Source organism: Colius striatus, chromosome Z (genome assembly GCF_028858725.1).
Source record: "Colius striatus isolate bColStr4 chromosome Z, bColStr4.1.hap1, whole genome shotgun sequence".
Classification (NCBI taxonomy): domain Eukaryota; kingdom Metazoa; phylum Chordata; class Aves; order Coliiformes; family Coliidae; genus Colius; species Colius striatus.
In genome coordinates, this window is record NC_084790.1 from 67,614,615 (window position 1) to 67,632,266 (window position 17,652).

General features: G+C 39.5%; 1 pseudogene; it reads left to right on the forward strand.

The window, feature by feature from the left end:
* The first annotated feature begins 352 nt into the window (after positions 1-352).
* On the forward strand, positions 353-447 carry LOC133628975 (U6 spliceosomal RNA; annotated as a pseudogene).
* The last annotated feature ends 17,205 nt before the right edge of the window (positions 448-17,652 follow it).

The window sequence follows — 17,652 nt, forward strand, 5'->3', positions numbered from 1 at the left end:
AGAAAGAAAGAAAGAATAAAAGACGGATTAAGTGAACTGACAAAGATTTATATATTGAGGAGGGAATACCAAAGATCTTCTGTTCGAATGCATACGGACACAAGTGACCTCAGACCTCTTATTACATGTATGTCCATCAGTCCAAGAATCAGGGATCCAATGAAAAGGGGCGATTACAAATCGGTTTTCTACAGTCAAAGCCTGTTCTCCACTTAATAGACACCTCCTACCCATCATGAGAATGTCAGTCATAACTCTGCCTAGTCAAAGCTGAGTGAACAGCAATTTTTTAACTTATCTCCACCTATTTTTCTTTTCATATCACAATCCTACTGATGGTAGTTGTACTGATGCTTGCTTTGACAGTGCATGTTCCACAATTGAAACAATACAGAGAAGATTAGCATAGCCCCTGATAATTTTTTTTTCCTTACCTTATTAATGTTTACAAATACATAAAGGGCAGGTGTCAGGAGGATGGAGCCAGGCTGTTCTCAGTGATGTCTAAGGACAGGACATGAGACAATGGGTACAAGCTGGAACGTAAGGGGTTCCAAAGAAATATGAGGAAGAATTTCTTCACTGTGAGGGTGATGGAGCACTGGAACAGGCTGTCCAGATGGGTTGTTGAGTCTCCTTCTCTGGGTACATTCAAAACCGACCTGGATGAGTTCATGTGTGACCTGCTCTAGGTGGTCCTGCTCTGGCAGGGGGATTGGACTAGATGATCTTTCAAGGTCCCTTCCAATTCTTAAGATTCTATGATTCTGTACTACTTAAATTTCAACTCAAGCTATGTCAAGATGCACACATGTTATGAAAAGCAGCGTTCATATCTTATTTGTGTATTTTTTTTCTGAATCCTCAGTCCATCATAAGGTTGAAGACTACCACATACACGGGGCATGAGAACCATTACCAAGCTTTTTCTTTCCTTTTTTTTTGCGATGAGTGAGAAGTTCAAGGGTTACAAGGCTGTTTTCTAAAATCAGAAAAAACAAATCAAATAACCAAGATGGAAAAATAAATTATCTGAGTTTGTTGTATTTCACTATTAAGAATTATGTGGTGATATAATGACAATGATGAAACTGTATCAGCATTAGTGGCTCTTCTACAGCTTGACAAAACCATGTCACCAGAGGAGCAGAACAACAGTCTTCCTCCAGAGACACTGTTTAACAAGAATATTTGTCACAGTTTGGACCAGGAAAAGAATTTGTTTCCATTTATGCCCTGATATTGCAGACTGGGTTGCAGATAGAATGTTTAAAGGATTCTATGAAATGTCAGCAACCTGCCTCTAGTTTCAGGACCTTTTTCAAGAGGTTGGCCTGTCTGCTCAGAAGGGGCGGTGCTATTTAGGCACAGAGCACATGAGCCCAGACACTTTTGAGCCACTCCTCTTCCTCTTACTCAGCATCACCAAGGGTTGAGACTAGCTGCATCTCTGCCTCATTCTCTTAGTGCCCATTGTTACAGATATTGCACGGGACTTGACTAATCCTGTTTTTTGAGAATCTGATGGTACTGCCTGACTTCTCACTCTCCCCTAGCAATATGTTCCAGAAACTCTTTGTGTATGCTATAAATGAACATCCTTTTATCAACGGTCTATAAGTTTTACTGAGCGTCCCACTAGCTCTAGTGATATAAGATACACTGAACAGCATGCCCACATCCAAATTACCCACCACCTTTATGATTTTGTACACATGTTGTATTATTGCTCACCCTTCTCCTCTCTGCACTATAGAGTCCTAGTCCTTCTAATTCCTTCTGCTAAGCCTGCTGGTCTGCCAACCTAACCATTTTGCTTTCCCTCTTCTGTGTGCTTTCCAAATACATTGCACACCTTTCAGGTTTCAGAGAATAGCTTTGCACACAGCCCTACAAAGTTTTATTAGGTGGCAAAGCAATATCCTCTGCCATCAGGATCCTTTCTGTTGTTGCCCAACATCTTGTTGGACTTTTTTTGGCAGCCAGGAGTGTTTACTGGACTAAAGTAGGGGAGGGAACAAAGCTGCACCTAAAGACTTCAGGGATTTTGCTGCAGAGCATTGGTCAGCAAACAGAGTGTTCACAGAGGTGCTGAAAGCCCTGGCTGGTCTGTCCAAGGTATAAATACTTGTTTATGTTGAGAGCTTGTGTATGATGAGGTAACAGCTTTGAGAGGGAGAAGAAACTGATACCAGCTTTGTTCTGTGTGGTGGTAGCCCAAAAGCAAACAAGTGTTTGTTTTGTTGTCTCTTCTGAAAAACAATGGCCTTGACAAAGTGTCACTACTCAGGATAAGCCGTATTTTCTGTGGATGACAGTTATTGGCCAAAATGGAAATGTTTTAAGGTGAAAAAATTAAAAAAAATTGATTCCTCAATCTAATTTTTTTCCCCCTTCAGCACTGAAAGAATACATGTTTTTCAGCACAGCTCTCAGATAGCCAGCCAGCTGGCTCATGTGCTCAGGGTGACTTGTCAGTTCTGACAATGTCCTGATGGATGTGGTCAGAGATCGGAGACTTGGTGTTCATGTTGTGGGATTGCTCACAGCCAGAGATCTCAGCCTCCCTTCAGGAACCACAGTCACCCCTTCTCCTCTACCTCCTAGCCAGTGTGTTCTAAAAGCAAAATACAAAAAAACCCCACCCTTAACTCCATGTCAAACCACTGCAGTACACTTTTTGTATGAGCAGATTTTCATTAAAGCCATACATCACATTGAACAGCAAGTCATGGTTAGAAGAACTACCAAAATGTCAATTCAGTAAGTATTTTCTTCAGGAATATCCCTTTTACTTGAGTTTCTTCCCGAGTCCCAACAAATCAGCAGGCTTCACTTGCAATTTACTGTGGGGCTAACCGCGTTTCCAAATTTTGTGTTTACAACGTCTATTCTAATTTATCATTCACATATTTTTAAAATACATTTCTCATCAAACCCCCTCCATTACAGGTGCACCTCAGGAAAGACAGTTAATAATCTGACATGACTGATGTCGTGAGGACCCAACACCTTGACTCATTCTTTTCAAGTGCTGTTGGCATTTGTTAATATTTTTCCACTTTTACTTTAAGTAATTTCCTACTTTTCTATAGACAAGAAAAACATTTCAATAATGACACCCACAGCTCCAAACCACTACTTAGCATATAATGAACTAATTTAAACTAAGTCAATTTGATTCCAATTTTCCACCATATGAAACAGATGCGTTAGCCAAGGCCAAAATTTGGACATAAAAAACAGTAGCATGAGAGCACATTCCTAACTCTAGGTGAAAATCACACCTACATAGTACTGTATTTCAAACAACATTAAGTATAAAATAAGAAAATAAAATAATTTACAGGCTTAACCACTCTGTGTTTACCATTTCTTTCCAGGTCACTTCACAATCCTTAAATTTGGCTTTCTGTAAAGTTTTGTTTGTTTGCTTGTTTGTTTTGGTTATGAAAGAAGGTTCATTAGCTGTTTGGTTTGTTTATTGTCAAAGTGTGGTTTTGTACTCAAATGTTTATAATCCTTTGATGAATATATAAATCTCCACAAGACTAAGCTGATGAAATTTCAGACTAAACTACTGAGTAAAAATAGCACTTTTTTTTTTTTTACCATAATATATTCTACTCATGCTGAAGCAACAAGGACCTTGATATATAAGACAACCCATGTCTGTGAAAGATGGGAGTACTTTGAGCAATATAGCATTAATGTATTTGCATTTCAAGCTTTTGTGTACTTTTTATCACCACACAGCTTTCAAAGGCAGGGTTTTGATTTATTAACAAAGCCAAAATACACAACATTATCTCTCTAATACTGCCTTTCTGATTAACAATAGAACTGTAACAACAAGCTCTTCATTTCAAAGCCAAGGCTCCACATTTTTAAGCCATAGATTACACAGAGCATTTTCTAACACAACTGGAATGTCTTAACAAAAAGGAAATGCTAGCTTAGGAAAACATTTGATGCTTTCAAGTCATTGCTGGTGAATGAGGATGTTCTCTTTTCTGTGCTTTTGGGAAGAGAATACATATGCAATCATATCCTCTCCTCCTCGGGAAGGCAGAACTGTGGCCTAACAAATCCTTTGCTAAAAGAAAAACAATTTTATTCCTGGAAGGGAAAAGTTGCTAATTGGCTGCTGGGCACATTTTGCCTAAGCAAACAGCAGAAGTCTGTTGGCAGCCCTGGGGTACATGGGAAATGATTATCTGAAGGAAGGAGGTGGAATTTGCTACAAAGTGTTTTCCTATTTCTTATCAATGCAACAGTAGCTCCAGCAGTCAATCTTGTTCTACTGTCCAATTACTAGCTTTAAGCGGTTACTGAGTGCAGTCTGTAAGTGAATTCAGAGCCAAAGGGCTAAGTAAAGCCTTGCAGAGCAAAAGTCTGAAGTGCTAGGAGCTGAGCATGCCTGCCACATAACAAGCGCATTTAGACAAGGAAACCACTTGAGAACTTTCCATCAGAAAACGTGAAGTATTTGAATATAGTAATATCTAGTGCAGATACAATGTGAACTCTGACACTATGATGGACGGAAGTGCAGAAAGTCACACATTCAGCAAGTAACTAAAGTACATCAGTGAACCTGACCTCTGCATAGCTAATAAGTAGATAAGAATATGCCACTGCTTTGGTTTGATCCATGTTCCAGCCTCATTTTTTGCACCTGCTCTCACCTACTGGATGTGGTGTCTGATCACTCAAGGGCATGAGTGTAGCAGCCTTTGTTTACCATGTTGCTCCTACTCCAATCTGTTTTACTTCTCACCCAGTACCTGTACCAGGTAGATGCACCTCCACAGGTAAAAGTTAAGGTCGAAACAATTGTGTTAATGAAGTTTCCATACAATCTGTCATCTAGTGTTGTTTGGATTTATGACAATTTCACATCAACAACTTCTGGAGCACAGTAGGAGCAGTACTGGAGAGCCAAAGTTCACAACAGGTGGGTTTCAAGACTTTTATTTTGGACTGGCTCTGATTTGGTTTTGTGCTAGATGTCTATTAGCAATGACAGTACAGTTCTTGTACTGCTAGGGGGTGTCTTCTGGTTTCTTGTGCACGTGCAGTGACTCTGAGACTCCCTTGAAAACATTCTTTTATCTTAACCAAAATGTTAATATTAACTAGTGGAACTTGAGTAGGATGTCCTTCTGTGGGCCAGCAGCTCTTGCTGCTGCAGCCATCCATGCTGCTCCAACTGAGGACTTGTAGGAATAACAAGGGCTGATCAACACAGTTGCACCACCGCTTCATGAGACTAGTGGTCTCTTCTCTGTTCTGTTTCCATGATAACATAACTCTGTTGACAGATACCAACAAAACCATAAATCCTTCCTCAGTGTATGCTTAGTCTACCATGCATATGTAAAATAAAAATAAATGCAATGTAACACAAATTTCAGGTACCCTGATGTAAACTCTTCCTTAAAACAACTATATAGCTGCATGGCAGTTCAGGTCACATGGTATCAGGTAATTCAAGCAGGGAAACCAGGCATGCTTGTTAGTTGTGGTGTAGGTGTCAAGAGCAGTGAGAGGGAGGGAGTAACACCGTGTTTTCACTAGAGACACCACCACTTCTGCTAGACTTTACCTTCTTCCAAAGACCAAAAACTGTACAGTGTGTTGTAACAGTGCAGGAAAGGGTGAGGAAGAGATACAGGCAGGATAAATGGAATGGCAAGGTAGATCTGGCTACTCTGCTTGCACCTGACCTGTAGAACATTACTGCTGTGAAAGGTTGCCATTCCTCCTCTGTAATTGGCAGGTGACTCAGCTGTGGTTTAGATGTAGTTCCAGACAGTCTAGCTAGGTAGGTATTGCACATTTTCCAGCACACCCAAGGAGCTTGGCGAAAAAAAGGCTGCTTTGGGTTTTTTTCAGCATTCCAAATGAAACAATGAAGGTAATTATTTCTTTGATTTGGAAAATGATACTGAATTTGTCTCTAATTACAAGAACTACTTGGAGGCTTTCCCATATTTGGGTTGGATTTTTTTCTTCCCTCAGGAAGATCTTTCAGCACAGCATTGTTGTTGAAATCCTCCTCTACCCCAAGGGATCAGCCTTCCACTCCTTTCTCTGGCCAGGGTCTCAAGGCTCCTGACAAGTGCTCGCTTTGAGTCGGTGTTACTGACCAGGACCTCAATGCATACTGTAATATTAAAGGGGGTAACTGGAGCTAATGGTTCTTTTGATAAGGGAAAAAAAGAAAAGTTTCATGTTTACTGGAACTATTTCAGCTGCATGAATTTCACCTGAAAAAAGAGAATGTTTGTGTGGCAAATATTTCACCTGATGTTCTTTACATGATACAAATGTTCCATTAATGGTGTTTTCATATTTTCATTGCAGTACTTTTTTCTCCCCCTAATTTCTAAAACATAACAAAAATTATAAGGAAAGCTTTGTTTCATTTAATGAAAATAATTCTATTTCGGGTTCTACTGAACTGCTTTTTCATTTTACTCAGGTCAAGCAAAGATCTTTTTAAAAAGCCATAGAACAAGGTACTGAATTCTCTCCTTTACATTTGTATTCATTAGACTGATCAACATCAGTGTTGTCTCTTTAGAGATCTGCAAGTGTGAACAACCTCATTCTGAATCCCACCTGTTTCTCAAATACCTCAGATACCTGACATATCTGTCCCCATCAGCAGGTTACAAGACTCAAGAATTTGGCCAACTGGTCAAATCTGCTGACTCTTCAGTTCTGCAGTGATTTTGTACTGTTTCATAGCTTTCAGAAGAGAAAATCGATTCTTTGGACACTTCTTACTGGAATACCTTTTATACCATTGTATCTTGTCTAATGTTAACTTTTCTCATGCCAGAGAATCCCAAATCACTAAATTTTTTTATTGGGTTTTTTTTTTTTTTGTAACTAAGCAGACATCTCCGTGGAAAATATAATTTAAATAATCTCTTGTCAACATCTAATAATGTACAACTCTGTCACCCTGCCAGCTGAGAAAACTCTTACAGACAATCAAGAAATTTAGTTAACTGGTCCATCATGAGCGGTGTTAGGAAAAAGGACTGTAGCTACTGAGTTATCTTTTGCTGTGTCTCCAGGCTCTCTGGGGACATTTGACTCTTGTAAGGCAACCTCTTGTGCCTGACATAGACTGGTGATTCCACTGTGTTGCCCTTGGGGAGAGGTAGGCACTGCTGCTCTCTCCTCTTTTGTAGGCAACAGAAACCAAGAGTGTATGGAAGCACTTGAGGATGATGCCAAGGCGGTGGGCAGTGGCATTGGCATCCTGGAGGTTCCCAGTCTACCTGGAATCAGAGAATAGAAGGAGATGAAGGAAGCACGCACTTCTGGGTAAGGTGGGGAAACACAGAAGTACTTGCTTCAAAGTTGAAGAACTGGTAAAGGTGACACAGGCATCCTGAGAAGTCGGAACTTTAGAGGAGTGTGAGGATATCAAGAGGCATCTGGCACCCGGCTCCTCTCATGGTGCTATTTGCTGTTTTTAGAGCACTTTGGGGTCTTACAATGGGTCAGCCAGACTGCTATACTTTATCTTTCTCTGCTAAAACTTAGCCATCTGGCTGTGAAAGTTTTAATGCATCCCGAAGTTTTAAAAGAGTCAGGATTTTTGTTGATCTACACAAATATCACACAAATAAGCTTTGCTTTCACTGTAACATGTGTTAAACATTGTTTTCATTTTCAAGCAAAGTCCTCATCATGCACTAGGGTTTGAATTTTTTTTGTCTTCCTAGTTTGATATTTTGATAGCGAACAAAACCAAAAAAACCCAATTCAGTATTGTTTACCAGTGATTTCATATAAAAATCAATACAAGCTCATTTTTTCTTTTTGGAGTACAGAGAAAAAGAACCAGAGGAGAAAAAAATATCATCTGACTGTGTGGGTTTAAGTATTCCCTTTCCAAGAGAATGAAACAGTCTTGAAGATCTTTATTATAGATTATTAGGAGTCTGTAACTGCACCAAAAAATGACAAGAGACAGCAGACATGGAGGATAAAAACCCAGGATCATGGATCATAGATCGCGGACCACGAACGCAAGTGAATAAAATACCAGATAAACATGTTGGAAGGCCATTATGAAATTCTAAGAGTAAAACTCTGATATTGAAGAATTTCCTACTTGAAAATAATGGGACAGCTTTTCACCTAACTATATATAACTGCAGGAGTGTAGTCTACGAGAAAGTCATATGTCAGGGTTAGTATTACATAAATCACCACAATCTCACTTCAGTCAGTTTTAAACCAGAAGAAAACATCTAAGTCCATTTTGAAATATAATACCTAGAACTGAGACTAGCCTCTTGCTAATGCATTTATTAATAATTCTGGGCCCCTGCCTATTTGGGAACATTCAGAGCCTGAAAGCTCCAGCTGGGTTGCTTCATATTGACTAGAAATATGTCAGATTGTATAGTCTGTGATTGGACAAAAACCTTTCACATGCATGTTTTCATTTGAACCCAGATAAGGATCGCCCTTCTACAAAAACAAAATGGATGTGATTATACACCATGTATTTCTAATTACTCACCTCTACTTAGTATTCACTGGAAGCAATTGAATGTCATATTGACTTTTGCAGCTGCCTTTGCAACTTTCTACCTATTCAGTGTATAACTTTTAGGTGCACTTATGAATCTATAGAAACAAACAAAAAAACTCCCCAACAATGCAGCTGGCAGCATAACTTCGAAAGGTTTTTGTACTTTCCAGGACAAAGAAGGCATGTTCTCAATGTACCTATGATAATGAGGTCAGAAAATATCTTTTTCCTTACAGTAAAGCTATACACATAAATGTCAAGTACATGCTAATTCTCCTATAAGGTCAAAGCAGAGTGGCTTTCCTTAGTATGTTTTAGCCTAACAGCATTTATCAGTTTGATTTCCTAATGAACTCATGTGTCTAGGGTAGATGTGTGACACTTGCAGAATGTGGCATGTCGTTTTAGGTTGCAAACAGAAGCTTACATACCTTCCAAGAGGTCAAATCCTGTTCAGGATGCAGAGGGTAGGTTTGCACTGTAGCTTTGGCTCCGTTCTCCTAGCTTTATTTCTGTGCTAACAAACTGCTACAGTTTTTGGCAAAAACTCTTTGCTCATCTGAGCTGGTTACGGCTCAGATTGTTACTCCAGATACATCAAGGGAAGGCAGAGTGATCAGTGATTATATCCTTCACTGTCCCCTATTGGACATATCAGAGTAAGCAGAAGCAAGAGAAAGCTAGGGAAGATGGAAACCTAAGATCCTCTTTTTCTTCATGTACTGCTGTGTCTCTGACATAGAATCATCAGAGAATGAACAGGAACAATGTACACCACTTAGGGTACCCAAATGCTTTCCTGGGGCAAGATCAACGAGCTGAACAGCAAGTCTGGCTCAGATGATCCTCTGGTGACTGTGCAGGGATGCATGGCTGTGTCTGCAGTTATACTTGCTGACCTGGCTGTCCAGCCCTAGGTGAGGAAGCTACTTGCAAGCAGAATTTGTTGGCTTTGCTCATGGCAGCACTGCAATCCCCGGCTTGCCAGCAGAGCAGGCTTTGGCACAGCTGAAGCACATCATCTCCATGTGCAGGGCTTTTCCTCATGAGCCTGGAGCAAGCAAATGTTGAAGTAAGTGCTGTAAGTGTCATGTATTCACAGACTGGGTAGAGCTGACTGAACTGCCTCTTCGGACTCTTGTCTGTGGGAGGAAGAAATCACTTCAATCCGTGTCAGTTAAGTGAGACCTGTGCTGGAAGTGTCTTCCCATCATTTTGTAACCAACATTTTGTGAGCACCAACAGGAATAAAATTGATAGGGTGTGCAATGCTCAAGTCAAAACACAGGCTTAAAACACAACCTACTCCAGGAAAGTGCTTCCTGTGGTACTGTAAGATAAACAGCTGTTATGATGAGCTCTACCTTGCTTTAATGCTACCTGACACTTAAACTTTATTTTGTCTGCATTGGGTGTATTTGCAGGTCCAGTCCTAATTTTGTTTAGCAGCCAAAACCTGCTTCTATTGAGGGCTGTTCTGCTCCATAGAGGACAATATGTTGGTCTTGTTGTTACTCCAGTCAAGCATTGTTAAAGCTATGGATGAGTCCCTCGGATCTTTGCTCACACAAGTCATTTGACACAGGGAATTTTTTAGCTTTTTTAACTTTTTGATAAAAAACCATTCAGATAATCTTTTGGGCTCTGGTTCAGTGAGGTACATTCCCAATGTCAAAGCTATGCTTTGCAAGTGTGATTTGAACCAAGGGATCTGATACATGTTTCATGTTTACATTAAAGATTCTAATTACCAACAATATCTAGCTTTGCATTAGCTCTACAGTATCTGCTGACAAAAGTGGTGCTTATACATGAAGCAAAGCAGTGTTGATGATAAAGGAGTCAGAGGTGTGCTTGTGTCTTGCCTTTTTCAGAGAGACTATTAGATTTAGGGCCTTAGTTGTATCAGGCTTTTAATATTTGCTTGGAAGACCTGAGTCCTTCCAACACTCACTGCATTCAAGGGCCTTCAGTGCTTTCAAGATTAAGCCCAGCTACACGGTTTTGAAAAATATCTCTTTGATGTTTTGCAGCTATATTTGAAGTTCATTGCATTGTTATTGTTGTTGTTATTGTTGTTGTCATTATTATTGCATGGAGCACAGCCACTTCAAGCACATTAGTATGTCTAAAACTGATGTGAAAATAAGAATTCTGGGGTTTAATAGAAGTTTGCCATTATTTCTTTTTTGTGACTTTGAAGACAGAGCTTTAGAACAAATTTTTGGGCTGTGTCCACAAACACGTGTCATGAGGGCAGTGTTTGCTGGGTGTTACCTGACCAGTGAGTTCATTTGCTTGCGAGTTGGAGGGGTCAAGTCACTAGCTAGTATCACCTTTTAAAAAGACAAGACAAGTTTCCTTTAACAGCAGACTTTTGTCATGGGATACCTCCAATGGTATTCAAAGCTGCAATGCAACACTTCTCAGCTAAGACAATAAATTATGTTTAAATTCAGCAGGAAAAAGACACCTGGCTGTGTACCAGGCTTGGTAAGAAAGAAATTAAAGATAACAAAAACAAAACACAAAACCAAAAACAATCAAGAAATCTTTTACAGTTGGTTTTGAGATATTTTTTTCTTCCTCTTTTGAACTTATTTTCGCAGTTTTCTCCTCAGGTGTGCTCATGGAAACCGACGATAATTGCCCCGAATTCCTGAGGCATCTGTCCTTTAGTGGGGCCAGGAATGAAGAGAGAGGAGAGAGAGGCCAGGGCCGGGATGTGCTGCATGCCTGGAATGTGGCCGGAGCTGAAAGCTGACACCAGCTCAGTGGAAAAGGGCTTGCGAGCAAAGGCTGTCTCCAAGACAACAGAGTATTTTCCCTGTGATGCATTTACACAGTGGGGTTAAAGTTCTGTGAAAGCAACAGCTGTTGTAAAAACATTGTATTAAATATGCTTAGAACTGTAAAACACATGCTCCTCATGTTGCACTTTGCTTGAGAGAAATGTGGAAACTTGTGCTGTGTCTGAGGCAGAGTTTCTGTTCTCTCAGAGGCTGATTTATAAATGTCATGCTCCATTTCCAACTTCTTCCTGCTAAGAGAGTTTCTTCTTCAGACCTTTTTTTCTCTAAAGTTGACTTTCAAGTTAAAAGTTAACGACTAAAGCATGGCTGGGTCTATACCTTACTTTTATTGCTTTAAACTATGCCATTTGCTGGAAAACTTGACTTCCACTCGTTGCGTGCTCTTGTGTTTGGACATCAGCAGCTAAAAAAGAAGCCTTCGTGTCCTGGTACCACCCATACATGTGACCATCTCTTATCTGCTGTTCAGATTCACCAACATGATCATTTTCCACTCCCAGTGAGAAAATCTGCAATGCTCATCTGTTGCAGGCTTTGCCAGCCTCTAGGGAGAAACTTTTCATGTACAAAAAATGTTACTAGGTTCAAAACTTGGAGGCTAGCACAGGCCAAAGACTGCTTCAGAGCTGTTCTCTCTCATTTTACAATTTTTAGAGGCTTTTAAAACCATTATGCATTTTTTAAGTCAAGCAGCAAAATAGATTCTGTAAGAGCCCTGTCACATGAGACCTTCCCTCAGTGCAACCGCAGGGACACAACAGCACAGCTACACAGGTGTCCAGTGAGCATCTTCAGGCACTCACAGCAATGGGTGTAGTTTTAGCCCTGTCCATGCAAACTTTGTGAGAGTTGTACAAGCCTACATCAAAGTGTGTCTGCAGCTCTTGTTCAAATTTCTGCCATCTCTTTTCTGCCTTGATTGGGGTTTTGTTTTTGCTGGACTGGCAATCTTTATTCTACTGAAAATCTTTACCTGTGCTGGAACAGGTAACTTTATAATGTTTTCCATTAAGCACATTTTGTTTAAAAAGAGTTGGAACGTAGGATGGCAATTCCTCTCTTTAAATCCCTATTGCACTACCAGAAAGTTAGATTTAGGAGACAGTTGTTCTATAGCCTAGGTTCATTTATGAGTTTCTGTTTCACTGCATAGGGTCCTCCACCCAAGATGTTGTCTTTTCACTAGAGCTTTGGTTTTCTTCTTCTGACAAAAGTAGTGTTTTACTCTGCTTTTCCAGAGATGTTAAAAATTAATAATATGTGAACATTTATTGCATTTTTGAGTATACTGGGTCTTAGGTCAGTAAGTTGGGCAACATGAACCTACCTATCCCTACCAAAAATACTAAAAGGAAATTACTCTTCCACTCAAATCAAGTTTCAACATCTGGAGATAGCTTGGACTAATGCACTTGGCAATGGTGCCAAAAAACCTTCTCCAGCCTTCACCCAGCAGCTGCTGTCATCACAACAGTACAGCTCATACTGCAATGGCTAAACAATTCTGCAAAGCTGTGTGAGTGTGTTTCAGGAATCCCAAGAAAGAGAGCTTGAGAGGAGAGTGTTGTTTGCACATGTGGACTCACAGATACACCAAAAAAGACTGCAGAAAAATACTGAAAATCTCATTCTTCCCTATCTCGTAAAACATAGTCAACCAATTAAAATAATCAGTGTAAAAATTAATTTTGGCAATATGAATGTATGTGTAAATATGTAATTAGGCTGTGTTTTGGAAAAGATCATTCAAACACACGTCTGAACACATTCATAAGAGAGAGAAATCTCGATATCTGGACTTAATTTACTTCCAGGCCCTTGAAGGTACACACTTCACATATATTCTACATCTGTTGGAACCTGGTGGAACAGGAGTTGTGGGCTTTTCACTGCTGCCAGAACCCATGTGTATTGGATTATATTGCAGTCCCACTTCATGTTAGCAACTGGATCTTTATGTGTAGTTGAATGGCTGTCTGAAAATACACAAGAGCCATTCATCTTCAGTGGGAAGAGCATGCCTAAGCTACTTGAGCAGATTTGAGAATCTCAGCCTAAATGATTTTAGCACATGGGAAGTTAAAAGGTTGTCTTACTTGAAACAGAGTCAATCTGCTGATTTCAGTTGAAACTTTGGATGTTCATCGTTCCTCACGTGTGGCTTCTGTAGGAAGGAAGCCACTGAAGAGAATCCTCTCCATTTTGAGAGGCAACCTTCCTTGGGAAGGTTCTTTCAAGAATTTGGCTAGAGGAAAAAAGTGGCATGAATGAAAGTTCAATACCAGCTGGGATCTGGAAACACCCTTTTTGAAGCACAAATGACAGCAGCCTGCCCAATTTGATTTGTGGCCATTCCAAATTTTGAAGATATTTTCCCATCCACCACTCCAAGATTTCTCCGTCTCCATGAAACATACAACAATCAGAGAAACGTCTTCAAGTTCAATCACCAGAAAGCACCACAGTACCCTCTTTACCAGAGGACTTGAAGCAGAGAGGATCATTTTATTTAGATGAAATAGTTCCAAAAGTCAGGATTTTTCAACTTGGTTTTTCAATATTTTCTCACAACCCCAGAGGTTAAGAGTCACATCTTCAAACAGAGCCTCTGACTGGCAGTACCTCAACTTGCAAGATGGAAGACGAAGGAATTTTGTCTTGAGGGGGAGACAAAGAATGGAAAGTGGTTAAAATTAAAGGGCATTTTGAAGCCATCCCTGTGCCTAGTTCTCTCACTTTTGGGCTAAGATGTTGGCAACATCATCACAAAATTGTGAGGTATGATTTTTCAGCTTTCATTCTGCTCCCTGACTAAGTCGCTGGAAGAATCATCACTGACTGACAACTCACAGCAATGAGTGTAGTTTAAACTCACGGCAATGAGTGTAGTTTAAACTCATTATGTGAGTTTATGACTCAGGGGAGTAAGAGACTTCATTTTCAAAAAAATTATGTTTATAACTGCAGAGACAATACATGTGTTCCATCAAAAAAAGTTTTAAAATAAACTTATCTATAAGAATTAAGTAGCTGATTGCCAACAAAGCCGAAGCCCTAAACCCTTGATGAACCCATTATCTCGCTCTCAACTGCTTCACAATTCTTGGTTTTATATCGGAAAAAGGACATTGTACTTTTCTTAAGCCCCAACCTATATGAAATCCTATTGTTACAGCATTCACCACAACAATAGCTCTTTAGAGCCTCAAAATGCCTGGCTGTCAATTAGGTTACTATAAGGAAGGAACAGGACATTGTTTACATCACAATGCAGCCTCAATGAAGGTATATACATTAGCCAGATGAATGCATTCTGCTGTGTTTCAGTAAGCGCAATGCAATCAATGCTGATACAATGAATATCAAGCAGATATCTTCTAACAGATTCTGCAGGTATCAGCTGCATCTAACTGGGTGCCTAGCATAGCTCAATACACAGTGTGCTCTGCAGATTGGCAATGTTTTGGAACTCTCTGCTCCAGGGGAAGGCTATAGATGGGAGGAGGGGTTCAAAGATACCTAACAGCCTGGCACTGACCCATTGAAAATACGGAAGCAGTTTCATACAGCCTCACCATTTGCCTTTGTTATTAGGAAATAAATCAGCCTTTGTTTTTTCTGGACAAAGTGAAGGAATGTCATTATGACTTATAAATTGTCCAGTTACAAAACAATCAGGAAATCTTCCCATTTAAATCTGAATAACTTTAATTGTTTGGAATTTAAACTTTAGTCTATTGAGTGAAACAAATGCTTAAATAGAACTCTTCATTGAAATTCTGAGTTAGAGCTAAAACCTGCATAAAAAAACCCCTGTGAGACTGGTTAAAGACTCAGCAAATCTTACAGTTGGACAATTTAATGCCTTTCATCTGAAGATGAGACAAATCCCAAGGATGACAAAATGGCAAATTAGTGTGGTTGCTAGTGCTTTATTTACACCACTGCAAATGCATTCAGAGTGTTATTTCTGTTTCATATACTATACAGTTTCCTCAGCTGTATCTGGAGCCTCAGTTCTGAAAATACTTGTCTGTTAGTAGATAGTACATTACATTAAAAACAATGAAGTAAAACATATGCACAGTTCCTTGCTTACCCAGGTAGTACTACCAAACATTTTTTTATACAATGCATGCTCTCAAGTTATCAAAAGTTGTCCAGAGAACCTGTTATGTCATTGGGATAAGCCCCTCTGACTTGATGACATCAAGGTCAAGAAAAGCTTAGCAGAAGAAGTGACAGTGTTTGAGAAATGGCTAGAAGTATTGCTCTTACTTTGAATAAAACTAAAAGTAAATCCTACACTTAAAAAAATGCCCCTTTGTTACTAGGCAGATGAGCTAACATCATTGCTCTGGCAACTGGAGAGAAGACTTGGAAATGATCTATGAATAACCTCATCGCTCTGATAGCTATGATTCTATTGGTGTTTTCATGGTGTAAGAGCCTCACCACTTCTAGAATTCCCTTTTTCCAGGCTTTATCTTCAGCTAAGCTCCACCTCTTGTGCATTTTCACACTGTCCCTTCTCAGAGATGACCTCTCTTCCACCTCTGACCTCTTTCAGAGCTTTCACCCTTGCTTTAACAATTGATTTATGATGTGCCTGTGAAAGGGTCAAGCCTACTTTTATGGTTTGCTTAAAATATTTCTTTTTGGGGTAGATACAGAAGTGGTGCTTAATAAGTGCTAAGTAAATAAACTAAGGATTGGAGACAGCTTCCCTTTTCTGCGAACTACTAGATGTCTCTAAAACTCTTTGTAACAAGTGTTTACCAAGTCTTCAAACAAATTAACTGATAACTATAATCATTTTGTGCCTAATGAAATGTGTCAAGGGTTTAGGATTTCCAAAAAGAGTAATTTCAAATTAAGGTGTCTCATAGTTCAGTGAAAAGGCAACTGCTAAAGATAATTCAAGGACTTGTATACATAACAGACAGGAAGTCTATTTTTCTCTTAGTTTGACAGATCAGTCTTCCACAGGGAAAAAAACCCAACAAAAAAACAATAAACTCAAAAAAAACAAAAAAGAAAAAGTACAAAAATCTACTAGACATAAACTTTCATTGCCTCCAGCCTCCTTTAGCCAAAACTCCTTTTCACCTCTCTTCAGGTGAAGCCAGGATCAATCAATCACCTCTAAGGCAGGTTTTCTTCTTCTGTTTCCCCTGTGCATTATTCTTTATATGCACCATAATTTATCACGGAAATTCAGTTGTGACTTTTTATGAGACCTTCATCATTCACTATGCCTAAAAATTAGAACTGCACATGTTTAGATTAAAAAAAACCCCAACAAGTTGGATATTTTTGCTGGTATTTATGAAGCTCTAAATAAATGCTGACTAGATGACAATGCTTATACTTCTTGCCACAGATCACATCACACAGGAGACAATTTGGAAATACGATGAGCAGGTTTTGAGGCTTTCTGTTTCAAGTCGAACTGCACATTAACATTTTCTCTATAAACTTTGTCCCATGTATTGCTCCCCAATTTAAATGGTACCAGATGATATTTTTACAGATGCCACAAGAGACATTCTCTTGGTTTCTTAAATGTACTGAATATTTTTCCTGGCCATTAAAACTTGATTTACTTTCCTGACAGTTTTAATAGGGTAAAAGACAGAAGTTTATTGCTAAATATTTCTCATTTCCACATTTCCTTGACATGCTACCAAAGTGGAAAACCTGCCAAGGTAACACCTAACATTATATTTGACCTGAATAGAAAAGTTCAGAGAAGCCAGATTTAGATGCTCTTTCTTTCTTTATCATTAAAAATATCTCTATATGTGATTAAAATGCTTTAGTGCTTGCATGATTTAAAGCATAACCACATGACAGGAGTTGGAACAAAGAGATACCAGGTGGACAGAAGTGCTTGTAAGGTCTGACTTGGCCTTGCTGGCAGTATGGTCACTGCGAACCACTGGTGCAGGATCATTGAGCCATGCCTGCTCTCTTGCCAGAAACAGATAGGAAGGGGATGCAGTTTTGTTCTCATCCAACCCGTATAGGAGGAGCACAGAAGGATCAGACAGAGCAGAACAAAGGGTTTGAAGGGATCACCTTCCAAACACAAGGACTGCTGTTAGGACTGGACACTGTCTTCCTTGTCACCATCTACCTGTGTAATGCCAGGCACAACAAAGTCTATTCATTAAAGGCTGAACTCGGGGCTCTTTTGGCATGCTTATACTTCCGCTGATTACAAAGACCATCGGAGTGTTCAAAGGATAAAAGACTGTATACTATTTATAA